Source organism: Triturus cristatus, chromosome 2_2 (assembly GCF_964204655.1).
Source record: "Triturus cristatus chromosome 2_2, aTriCri1.1, whole genome shotgun sequence".
Lineage (NCBI taxonomy): Eukaryota > Metazoa > Chordata > Amphibia > Caudata > Salamandridae > Triturus > Triturus cristatus.
Window position 1 is genome coordinate 651,943,159 of NC_140582.1, and position 13,101 is coordinate 651,956,259.

The 13,101-nt window shown below is 44.3% G+C and overlaps 1 protein-coding gene across 2 annotated transcripts in view; it reads left to right on the forward strand.

Moving 5' to 3' along the window:
* The window catches only part of GALNT7 (polypeptide N-acetylgalactosaminyltransferase 7), a 577,925-nt gene that overhangs the window by 509,170 nt on the left and 55,654 nt on the right, over window positions 1–13,101 (forward strand). The window lies entirely within an intron of this gene.

Here is a 13,101-nt window from a genome sequence, read left to right on the forward strand (position 1 = left end):
TGAGCTCCTAGTTGTGGCAGGCGCGTCCCTGCTAGGTTGGAGGGGTCTTGTAGGGAAGATGGAAATCGGAAACCTATGGTCTCCGGTTGACATCCTGCTCCACATCAACCTGCTAGATCTTGTACAGTTAGTTTGACCTTCAAAAGCCATCCATGAAAAGGAGGCTGGTCCAGGTTCTCGCGGACAGCAGTACTACAACGTGGTACTGCAACAAGCAGAGTTGAGTCCTGGACTCTGTGCCAGGAGGTTGTGTTCCTGGAGGTAGCTGGAAAAACAGAGCATCTTCCTGGTCGCCAACCTCCTGGCAGGGTTCGTGAATGCAAGAGCTGACAAAATGATCTGGTGTTCTCTTCTTTCTCCTTTCTGAGGTGGTATAGGGAGTCTTCGAAGTCATGGGGGAGCCCTGATAGATCTTTTAACCTACTTAAAAAATGTCCAGTGTCTACAGTGTTGCATGCTGAAGTTTCCTCTGAGGCATTTGTTAGGGGACGCGTTGTGGCTTGAGTCGAACTTGGAGCTCCTGTATATCTTCCCACAGTTAACTTTCCTACCTCGAGTTCTGAAGAACTCACACCTCCATGTGTGGAGATTGATCAGTAGGAGTTAGATGCATTTGAATTGCCAACCAAGGTGGTGGAATTTATCCTTGCTGCCACATGCCTTCACATGGTCAAGGCTGCTACTATGTCACTGATGCAAGGCTTAGTTGTTCTTGATATCTGACATGCTGCGATGTAGATGTCAGTGCATACGTCCATGAAGCCCTACCGCCTTTGTAGGCAGGTCCAATGAGAACATCACTGTGAACGCTTGGTGATGCAGAAATTCTTTATTTGGGTCCACTCTACAGACCTTCCACCTTTAGGAGGTATTGCTTTGGTATATGTTCTAAAGATGAGAAATCTATGGTTAGCAATATCCATCAGAAAGACAAGTTAATTTTGAAGACTCTTTCTGGTGAATATTCCCATCTAACTGCAGATTCCCCACTGCTTTCCCACCTCCTTGGTCTATGAAGTGACCTCTTCAGTATCTAAAAAGTTAGAAATCAGCATTCTGTCACTAATAATTGTGCTACGCCCTGTATCTGTGAGCGACTAAAGGGAAAGAGGCAAGAAACTGACATCAGCACGTAGGAGTGGTACTTCTATGTGGCTTTGTTCCGTCACATCCTGGGTGGTGTGAAGCATTTGCAATGCCACACAATTCCATCCTGCCAAAACGCTGGAACACTGCTATTGAAATTCTCCATATCCAGTCTGGCTCCTGAGGATAGTGTAAAAGTGAGCAATCTGGTAAGAGCATTACCGGAGAAACGGGATCTCTAAGAACAGGGCTCTCCTCTGCTCCTTTGGAACAACCAGAGAACTGAGAGAGTACAGACAAGCTGCTGTCAGGCATCCTCATTGCTACATGAGTATTCCTGAACTAAGAACCCTACACCTATAACACAAGTATAACATTAGAAATCTTTCAGAGACTGATGACAAACATCCATGCACATCCAACATGACTTTATAATCAGTACTTCTGAGACACGCAGAAGACTTGTGCTTGTACTTTTACTATGACAGAATCCTTCCTAAAAAAGAGTATTGACCTAGACTTGCAAACATTCTGCCTAGGAAATGCACCACAGGATACCCTACAGTTTATCCAAGAGGGCAGTTTATTCAAGAGAGATGCACCTGCACAGCATAATACTGCAGACGCAAGCAACTATGGATTTAGATTAGGCTTTTCTGAAGTATGAGTTACGCTATTTGAGATAGAGAGTAACTATAAGTGTTGATCGAAGAGAACAGCTAATGATTCAAAACCACCTATAATCCAACATAACAAAGTAAACAAGCGTGAGCCTAAATCCCTCCCCCACCACCCCACCCCCATATCCACGTACTCCCTTTCTAACATTGCCCTGGGAGTAGGAGATAATCATATTGCTGGTCCTGTACACACATTCCTAAAATATGCAGCTGTCTAAAAAAAAATTTTGTAAAATTGTGTTTGGGTTGGATTATTAATATTATTTGTACTTCCTTGCTAGGTTAAAAAGACACATATACTTGCTTACCTGCAAGTCAATATGCTTAAGCTTGCTTTCACATCTCCATTATAAATATGAACCTGTAATCACAGAATCTAAGCATTTCACCACATAATGATAACTTACAAGCAAAAGAATCTGTAGTATTGATTTAACAAATCAAGAACTTGAAATGACCTTAGGGAAGAGTGATGTGACCTCCAAAGCAACATAGTCCTATAATTTAACGCAGCAAGTACTGTTCAAAGTTGATTTGATCATGTGTTACTTGCCTAGATTTTCATTTTATTTTCAGACCTGACAATCTTAGAACATCCTCCACTATGTGATTGTATAGGCAAGGTGAGACTGGGACCTTCGTGCAGGCAGGCTATGGATCGGGAGCAGGGGTTTGGGCCTCTAGCATTGTCTTTGCAGTCATGCCTATCCTACCCACAGCAAGTCACCTGGAGCCACCTTACATGTCCTGGGGAGGTTTTAAATCTTAAATTAATTCCATTTCTGCAAAGCCTCCACACACAAGCGAGGGTTTCAAGCTCACATTACTGTCCACCATTTGATAGTGGATCGTCAATGTTTAACCAATTGGTGAGTTACAAAACCATGTGTAACAGGGGGTCACAGTGTGCATTGACAAATTTGTATTTTAATATCAAAGTGGAATTCGGGAGATTCTGGATTTTTCTATCCGAAAATCCCTAAAGAACGATGATCATTGTAAACAGTACGCTGGTTTGGAACTTGTGATGATCCAGGAAACACCATACTTAAAGGGTGCACAGATTCCAAAAGCTCTATAACATCCTAAAAATGATGGGAACATGAGGGGAGGTGATACCCTGACAGTGGTCCCAACACCCTTAGCAAAAACAGAGCTTCATAGCAGGCATGTAGAGAGAACCCAGTCGTTACCTTGGGGATATCGATTGTCCTGTATCCCTGGAATTATCTGTGTTACAATCGCATTGTGTCATGTGCCTCTCATCATGCAAACCTCTGTCTGCTGACTTGTTCATATTGTGTTGTTTTGTAAAACTGACAAATAAAGGTAGAAAAAAGAATCATGGGAATAAGATTTACAGGTGTATTTACATGAGGGTGGGAATACTGCTAGTCAGGCTGTGAAGAACCAACTAGTTAGGGCACGTGCTGACAGCTATAAGGGCCTGATTCACAAACTGCACGTTGTTGTACATTTTATGGTACTACAAAACATACTCCAAATTGCTATTCACAAACTATGTACATATACTACGTTATCAATACTTATGCGTTTGGAGTCTCCACACAATCAAGTATACATTTTAGTAGTAAATGTGGGTGAGACTGGAGTAGGTGGGTAGGAAAAGGGACAGAAGCACTACAAAAAGGAATGGCATTAGGGAGGAGTACAAAACTTTTAGGTGTAGGTTTAGGGAGGAACGTCACCCACCCTCACAGGAGTGTTGCAGAGATTTTGCACAAACACAGAACTATGCGCAGGCTTATGGGACCTTGGTGTATAGGGACTGAGTCTTCCTACTACCTTAGTACCCATGAGCCTAGGACCGACTAGATATAGTGTCCCACATGCTCTCCTACTCACTCACAGAGAAACAAATGATTAGACAGCCCAGAACAAAATACTCCCAGATCCTTCAGGAATCAAGGTAACAAGACAGACCCTTTTGCTCGCACTCTTGTATTTGTCCACAATAAGATCTGACAAAGACACGGAACAGTTTAAAATATTTATTTTAACTATCGTGCCCTAACATTCAGTATACGTGCCACAACAAGCAGAAAAATGCATAGTACAATACAGTCAGCATAGCAGCTAGTCCATATATCATGAAGAGAAAAGTCATTATAAAAAGACAATCGAAAAAAGACTATAGTGCCTAACCACCCTCCCCTTGCTAAGAAGTAGTATTATTATATAACAGAAGATCTTTGGGTTTGGCCAGCAGACTCCATACCTTAGCCTATAGATGGTAGATCTACATCATAGGTGCTGTCTCGCTCGTCTCCCTGGAAAGGTCCCTCTCCAAGAGTGTGTGTTACCTAATTGTGTATCCCACTAAAAACCAAAGTACGTTGTCCAAACAACAGCTGTATCGGTATGTTTTGTCTAAGGGGTAAGGCCTGTCCAGAACAAAATAACAAGGGGCATTGTTGTTCGACCTTGCACATAATGTTCAGTCAAAATCCCAGGAACATGCAAAGAGTGCACACAGTGATAAGTTCTCATGTTAAAGCAGCCATAGAAAATATTGCAAAAAATAAAGATGTGTAGTAACATGCGCAAAGCAGAAGGCAAGCTGCAATGTGCTTGTGCTATCTTAGTGAAGACGACAATGTCCCTATAGGCCACGTGAAAGGAATAGGCCAGTTTCATTACTCTAGGGGTGGTGACATGAAGCTTACACTTATGTAGTAAATTACACTTGAGGTTTGTGAATACCGAAAGGAGTAAACCTACTCCGAAATGTGAGTTACCTTTGGAAATCAGGCCCTAAATGTTTAAACAATTCCCAAAAATCCAAATAAGAAATTATTTGGCTTAAGAGAATTATTTAAAGACATGACAAAGAACAGTGACGGTATCCACCTTTTATTGCAACGGATTTTAAATCGACAGCTGTGTTTTTGGCAAAAAAGAATGGGCTCAAGTTAGATGACATTTTTAATATAAGAAAGGTCACTCAGCCTTAACGCAAGAGCCAACTGAACATGACACTTTATTGTAACATCCCAGCTTTAAAATCCTATTTAAAAGGGAATAAAGATTTATTTATTGACTACGTTTTACTAGGTATAAATTAGATTTTTAAAAAGTTGTTCAAAACTTGGAATGTAAAATAAATGTGAAAGTCACCTCAAATACTCAACTACGATTATAGTTCTAGAGCTTGAACTATAGAAAACCAAAGAAAATAAATTCTTCGATCAGCTATCACTTGGTCCTTCTAGGACAGCGGTCAGCTTAGCACACTGACTGGCACCTGCAGTCAGGGATATGTTCATTCTCTCTCTGGCTACAGCCAAATTACCTAAAAAACGGATGTACACCCAAGAATCTCCACTTCTTAAAAAAAAAAACAGGTAACCCAATATCCTAACCAACGACAGACAGATTTTGCTGTTACCTCTACTTGCAAAACCCCAAAAGATATAATAACAAACAGTTCTTGTCTGTTCTGGAGGAGCACAAGATCCTAGACTCCTCCCAGACGGGTTTGAGAGAGCTACACAGCACTGAGACTGCTCTCTTGGCTGTCACTAATAACATCAGGCTCTCCCTGAATGCAGGAGCGTCGGTCATGTTAGTGTTACAGAATCTATCGGCAGCCTTCGACACGGTCTCCCACTCCATTTTCAGGCTTCATGAGGCAGGTCTGTATGGCAGGGCGATACTTTGACTCAGGAACTTCCTTGATAATCACACTCAACACGTCTGTCTTGGCCCTTACAAGTCAAGACTCATGAAGTTAAACAAGGGAGTGAGTCCCCCGGGGATCATGCTTGAGTCCAACTCTGTTTAACATCTATGTAGCCCCTCTAGCCCAAATTGCTAAAGTCTACGGAGTGTAGATCGTGTTGTATGCAGATGACACTCTACTTCTCATCTCTTCTGTCCCTGATTCAGACAAAGGAAAGGACAATTTTTCAGACTGCATAAGGGAAATCAATGTATGGATGAATAAGAACCGCCTCCAACTCAACAGTGAGAAGACCAAGATCATGTTAATTGGCAAAGTCAACGAGCTGTGGTCAACAGACTGGTGGCCAGTGGAACTTGGTCCTGCCCCTGCACCCAAGCAGATGGTGAAAAATTGTGGAGTGAAAATAGATCAACCCCTCTCCATGATATACCAAGTCACTGCCACATGTGGCACATGTTTCGCCACAATGCGGCTTCTAAAGAAAACGTTTCCGTGGCTTCCAGATGCCTCTAGAAAATCCCTTGTCCAAACCCTCATAACCATTCACCTGGACTATGGGAACACTTTACTGGCAGGAGTAAATGATTCCCTGTTAACCAAGCTGTAAGTAGTGCAAAATACAGCTGCACGGCTGATTTGTAACCTTAATGCACGTTTCTCCTCTACCCCTATCCTAAGGAAACTGCACTGCACTGCCTACCCATCGCAAAACGAGTTGTTTTTAAACTCTTCTGTCTGACACATAAAGCTCTGCTTAAGGCCTACCTGGCCTATCGTTCGTCACGCCTTAACCAGGATCTGCCATCTAGGTGACTAAGGTGCTCTAATCAAGCGCTTCTGTTGACCCCACGCACCCGCACTTCAAGATTCGGGGGTAGATCATTTTCTTATATGGCACCTTCATTACTGGAACAGACTCCTGCTTCATCTCCGCACTTGCCCAGACTTCACAAATCTTAAGAAGATGCTAAACACCTGGCTGTTTTAGATTGTGCCCACCTTGCCATGGTCAGCACAGTGTTGAGATACTCTTCTGGTAGTCCTACGCTATACCAGGACTCCAAAATAAATACATGAAAATAAGGCTCACAGGGTTTGCGCGGAGATGAAATTAAAAAAAAGGTCACGCTAAGTGAGCGACGTCAGATTGACCAAGGTACAGAGCTTTTCTTACCTTGGTATACAATTTTCCAACTCTAGCACATGGGGCCCACACATTAGAAATGAAAAAGCAAAAGCAGGTAAAACCATGGAGGCCCTAAATTGATTCTCTAGTAAATAAGTAAACAAGCCAATAAAAGAATTGACCAAATTATATAAGAGCAAATGCATCCCTGTGGCAATGGGGCTGCAGTGTGGGGCAAGGCAGATAGTAAATTCCTCCAACCGCAGGAAAATCAGTTCTTATGTAAGTTACTGACTGTACCCCATACTTGTTCATCTTACATTGTACACAATGAGCTGGATATGCCTTTTATAAAAGATTTGATTGACCAGAGCTCTATTATTTGCTGGTATAATATCTGGTACAAAAGGGGGTGGTGATGGACGGAGCATCAGAACCAATCAAACACTCACACCCAGTCAACAGATCTGGGTTTGATCCATCACCGTTCTTTAGCCCACTCTGCCACCCCAGTTCAGACATGGCCACATGCAAATCAGTCTGACCCTGTGCCTCATGGGAACAGTCCAGTCTGAACTGCCAAGCCATGCCTTTCTTGGACCGGAAACAAGCTTCCTAGGACCGGTTACTGGGGTGAATGTATGACATTGTTCTGCATTCTGTCCATCAATTGTTGTTTTTGCATTTGTCACCCCGAGTGGGAAGGGTATGCCCAGACATGGGTTCCTTGCTCTCCATGCCACTGGAATCAAGCTATCCTGGCTGAAGAGGTGTGAAACCCCGAAACCGGTCCTAGGATGCTTGTTTCCAGTCCATGGAGGACCTGGCTTGGCAGTTCGGGCTGGACTGTTCCCATGAGGCACAGGGTCAAGACTGATTTGCATATGGCTGGGTTCAAACTGGAACGGCATGGTGAGCAAAAAACGATGGATTTAGGCCCAGATCTCTGTACTGGGGTGAATGTATGACATTGTTCTGCATTCTGTCCATCAATTGTTGTTTTTGCATTTGTCACCCCGAGTGGGAAGGGTATGCCCAGACGTGGGTCCCTTGCTCTCCATGCCACTGGAATCAAGCTATCCTGGCTGAAGAGGGGTGAAACCCCGAAACCGGTCCTAGGATGCTTGTTTCCAGTCCATGGAGGACCTGGCTTGGCAGTTCGGGCTGGACTGTTCCCATGAGGCACAGGGTCAAGACTGATTTGCATATGGCTGGGTTCAAACTGGAACGGCATGGTGAGCAAAAAAACGATGGATTTAGGCCCAGATCTCTGTACTGGGGTGAATGTATGACATTGTTCTGCATTCTGTCCATCAATTGTTGTTTTTGGTATAATATCTGGAGCAAGATAGGCACTACATTTACAAAAGATTTCATCCTCGTTTTCCTAAATCTTGATCAGTACCGTAACATCCCATGGTTATGTTATATGAATTCACTTCCAACCGAGACATATGAGGGGGTAATTATTACTAACCCAGTCAGCATCCTGCAGTTTAGTAAGAGGGAATTAAAATTGGTTTTGAACAATCAAAGAAAAAGCATGAGGGACAGCAGTGAGAATTGCAAACCCTCTATGACAAGATATATGTCAATCTAGCCCCTGTTGGGTCTATCCAAGTATCTATCTCTAGTCAAAATACTCAGCAGAGATTTTATCTGACTCAAATGCAACTGGGTGTATTACATTAGTTGGTGGCATGCTCCAAGAGGGCTTCCTGGACACCAGGTTTGCCAAAATGTCCTTGTGATGTTTGGTCTAAACAATCTACTATCCATCTTATGTTATTTTGCGCCTATATGGAGATATTAGGAGAAGCTTGTTACGTCCACTTTTTCTCCCTCCGAAGCTCTTCTTGTACCAAGATGCATTCAAATTGTTATGTAAACTGGAGAATGATCCAGTTTGTTATTGCTAGAAGAAAACAATTAACAGAACAGGATGATATGAAATAGGAAGCTTGGAGTTTTGCCGTATTTAAAACCCTGATGATATTTTGATAAATCTGATAGAGCCATCTAGCCACAGATTCCTTACCTTTGAACTTCCAGGCGTCAGGCTGGATCCGGAAGATTTTTCTTTCCGGTACCCCTGCGTGACGTTGTTGGCGTCGTGTTCTGCGTCTCACTCCCAGACCTTACACGCCTTTTAGAGGGGGTCCCTTGCTCTCTGACTGCGTCGTGACTTCCGCATCGTCAATATAACCGCCACTTTGGCGCGTTGACGTCAGTTCTTTTCTTTCCTCGCCACTCAGTGCATCCTTCGAAGAAAGCTTAGCCCCTGCTATTTTTTAACAGACTTTTTTTGACTTTTTGCAACTCCTTTTGGTGTGCTAGTGATATCTAGCAAGAAGACCTTGGGGTTCAAGCCGTGCAGCACCTGTCACCGCGCCATGACGGTCATGGACCCCTACTTAGTGTGTCTCTGGTGCCTGGAGCATGACCACGACACAAAGTCGGGCTTCAATTGGCAGGCTTGTTTCCCCCTTCTCCTTTTCTTATGCCACAACAGGACCATAAATTGGTCCTTACTTTCTTGATGTGCGCACCGCTATGAGCCGCTGCACAACTGCCCTCTACGGTTGCTCACTATCAAAAAAGCCTTTTTGGTGGCAATTACCTCTGCCAGAAGGGTGAGCGAACTACGGGAACTGTCATTACAGCATCCTCACCTGACAGTCTTCCCGGACAAAGAGCAAGGGCTTCTTTTTTGCCCAAGGCTGTAACTCCCTTCCATCTGGGACAGTCCCTTATTCTGCCCACTTTCTGTGCACCTCCGCATCCTTCCAAAGAAGAGGAGCGTCTCCACCATCTGGACCCAAAAAGAGCTTTATTGTTCTATCTTGATCCCACCACAGTTCTGGGTGGATGACCAACTCTTAATAGGGCACATGGAAGGAAAGAAGGGACTTGCTGTCCAAAAGAGGACCATATCACGCTGGGTTATCCTCTGTATCAAAATATGTTACGCCTTAGCAAAGAAACAGCCTCCTAAAGGCCTTAGGGCCCATTCCACCAGGGTGAAGACAGCCACCATGGCCCTCCAGCGAGGTGTCCAATTGCTGATATCTGCCAAGCGGGTACGTGGGCATCTCTGCACACGTTCACCACACACTGTTGCCTGGATTCTCAGGTTAGCAGGGAGGGCCTGTCTTGCAGGATTTTCTGGTTTAAATCTTTTCCACAGTCCCGCCTCAGGGGAAGGTATTGCTTGAGTATTTGTTCAAAGGTAAGGAATCTGCAGCTAGATGTCTCTATCAGATGGACAAGTTACTTACCATCGGTAACACCTTATCTGGTAGAGGCATAATCTAGCCGCAGATTCCTTACCGACTCACCCATCCTCCCCGCACTGCGGAATTGTTTTGTAGTGTCAGAGCTCTTCCCTTTCAGGGCCTCAGCATCTTGTTTAACACACCGTGGTCAGTCACTTCATGGCTCCGAGCTTCTGGCATGGAAAGTCGTAAAAAGTACCGGCGTCAGTGTGCGGGAGTGGCAGTTATATTGACGACTGATGCCACCTACTGGCGCTTAGGGAAACTGCTTGGAAAAATCTTCCGAATCCAGCCTGACACCTGGAAGTTAAAAGGTAAGGACTTTGCAGTTAGATTATTTCTCTAACAGATAAGGTATTACCGAAGGTAAGTAACTTGTTCAACTGTTCTTAAGAAATGGATATTTATGAAATTGGATTTTATGTCTGTTTTAGTATTTTAACTTACATATTTATGTACAGCGTAACATCAAGCTTAAATTTGACCAAGATAGTGACTGCATAAATTGTATAAACAAATCTTTTTTTTTTTCACTTCCTATAATGTTTTTATGAGGAGATTTGTATGTAATGTATTTTAAAATTGCCTTTATGGATAAATAATTACCCAAATAAACCACCAGGGGCTTGGTGGTTTCGCTCTATGCGGATGACATCACGATGTACATCAAGGATCCTAGCATTAATATATCTCCAATGACACGGGAATTAATAAACTTTGGGGGGCACTCCAGAGTGCAGATTAATTGGAGTAAGTCAGTTCTTTTTCCACTGACTGACTCCAACACCCAATGCTCCACAGACTATACTTAAAGATGAGCCACCGAACCTACCAAATACCTAGGAATTTGGTTAAGCCAAGACGTGGATGAGGCTTGGAGGGCGAATTTTGGTCGTCCGGTCGAGTGGTTTGAGTCGCGGGTCCAGGTATGGAAGGGTCTGCCGCTGTCTCTGGCGTGCCGTGTGGCAATAGCAAAGATGATTGTTTTGCCTAAACTCTTATAACTCTTCCTGAATGTCCCGATCTCCCTCACTGCGCAATTCTTCAAAAGACTGTGCTTTGGGTTGGTGGCGCTGGTATGGGCGGGTCGTCCGCCTCGGGTTAAATATGAGACACTAACTCGCCTGTTGGCGAAGGGTGAGATGGGCACCCTGGACCTGCGGTACGCCCTATGCATGCAGGACAGCTATCTCCACCACTGGCTGTACCCCGCTCCATTTCAGCTGCATGTGGCGGTGGAAGGAGACAGGGTGGCGCCACTTCCGCTTTCAACTGCGGTCTTCGGTAAATAGATAGGTTGAGTGCGTTAGGTGGGCTTGGGAGGGACTCTGACGTCGTGCTGGAATTGCGGCGCTGCACACCCAGTCGGCTCCGCTGGCTGCAAATCCAATTTTCCCTCTATTGCAAGATAAGGGGATGTCTGTTATAGCCTTCGAACTCAGCCTGTTGACAGTCCGATTTGTTCCCATCGGGAAGCTTCCTGGCGGCATTGCGTGGCGCGTCGCCTTTGGATACTCTACTATATTACAAGCTACGCGCGCCCTGCAGAGCGCTGTACGCTACTTTCCCGTAGCAGCCCCACACATTCGAGGCGCTAGGACATGTGTATACTACGGCGTCCCCCAAAAAGCTTATCACTAGACTGTACTCCATGACAATTTGCTCTGCTGCACAGGGAACCTCCCCGACAAGAGAGGCGTGGAGAAAGGAACCGGGTGCTGAGCTCCCGGAGGCAGTCCGGGTATTTTGCTGTGGACAGACAGAGAGATTATCCCCCAATTACAAGTTGCGATTGATTCACTTTAAGTATTTGAATAAAATGTACCGCACTCCGTCGCAAATGTATAAGATGGGACTATGCGAGACTTCGAGCTGCGCTCACTGCGTGGCGTTGGATGCGTCGTTCCTGCATTTGGCCTGGAACTGTCCGCAAGTGTTCAAATTTTGGACTGAGGTATGTGAGGCGCTGGGCGCTATAGTGGGTGCCCCTATTGAGCCGGACCCGGTGACCTGTCTGTTGGGGTATGTAGGGGAAGTGATTGTGGCGCAACGCAAAATGGTGGCGATCTTGCTGGTGCTGGCTAAGCGCAGAGTATCGATCCATTGGGGACGAGGACCTGCGCCGACGCCGTTGCATGGCTGCGGGACACTATCTACTGCCAGGAGCAACTCAGTGTCTATTAGGAGCTTATGCCTCACCGCGTTTGGCCTAGAGACATTTGGGAACCCTTTGCCGTATACATCAGCAAGAGGACGGCAGATACAGAGACTTAGCTGGCACTGCAGGTATAGATAGACAGGGCTGCGCTCTAGGTAAATGGTTAAGGTACAAGAAGATAACAGTACTGATGATGGCCTTGACTCTGACTGTTTGGGTGGCGGGGGGGCTGTGGTGGGGGGACTTACGATTCGGATGATCAAATGTTAATGCATAAACGATTGTGCCGCATGCTGAACTATATCAAATGTATTCCAGTATCTGAACATGCGCTCTATTGTGACTAACCCTTCTTGTTGTTACATGTTCTATGTTTTCGAAAAAAGCTAATAAATAAAACAAATAAAAAAATTATCCGAATAAAGATTTTTTTAAAGAAAGGTGGCACTGTTTCTCGTCTGTTTCCAGACTTCTATGCCATTCTTCTGTTTTCGACGAACCGAGTCAGGTTTTGCTTTTATACTTGGTCGTCTTCGACTTAATAGTTTGCCACCAGAGGTTTTTCAAGTGTGGGCATGTAAATGAGCATTTTCAATAAAAATCCTCAAAATAAAAGATGGTCCATCTGCCAAAGCTGGTGTTAAAATGGGACATAGTTTGATGCAGGCTTACAGGAGGTTTTTTATCAACCTGTCATCATATTCAAACTTCAGTATTTTGTTTGTAATCTGCGTGACAATATTGCCTCCTTTTAGCACACCTGGAGACTCAGCACCTTGCAGAAATATTTTTGTACATGCAAGTTTTGTAACTGCATCGAGATGATCTATTCTTAATCCCCTTTCAGTGGCGTTGAGAAGTGGTGTATACCAATAACCTAAATTCATGAATCTAGGATCATTTCTTGTTGGAGAATAAAAAGTTATTTACTTGTAACACTAGTCGTGACGCGAGGAGTTCCCCCAAGATTACTAACAAAATTTAACCAGGGTAAATTAGATGCTGTTGAACAAAGCTATTGTAAATAATCTAGGGGCCTTCCTCCTTAGAAATACAAATGTTCAGTGATC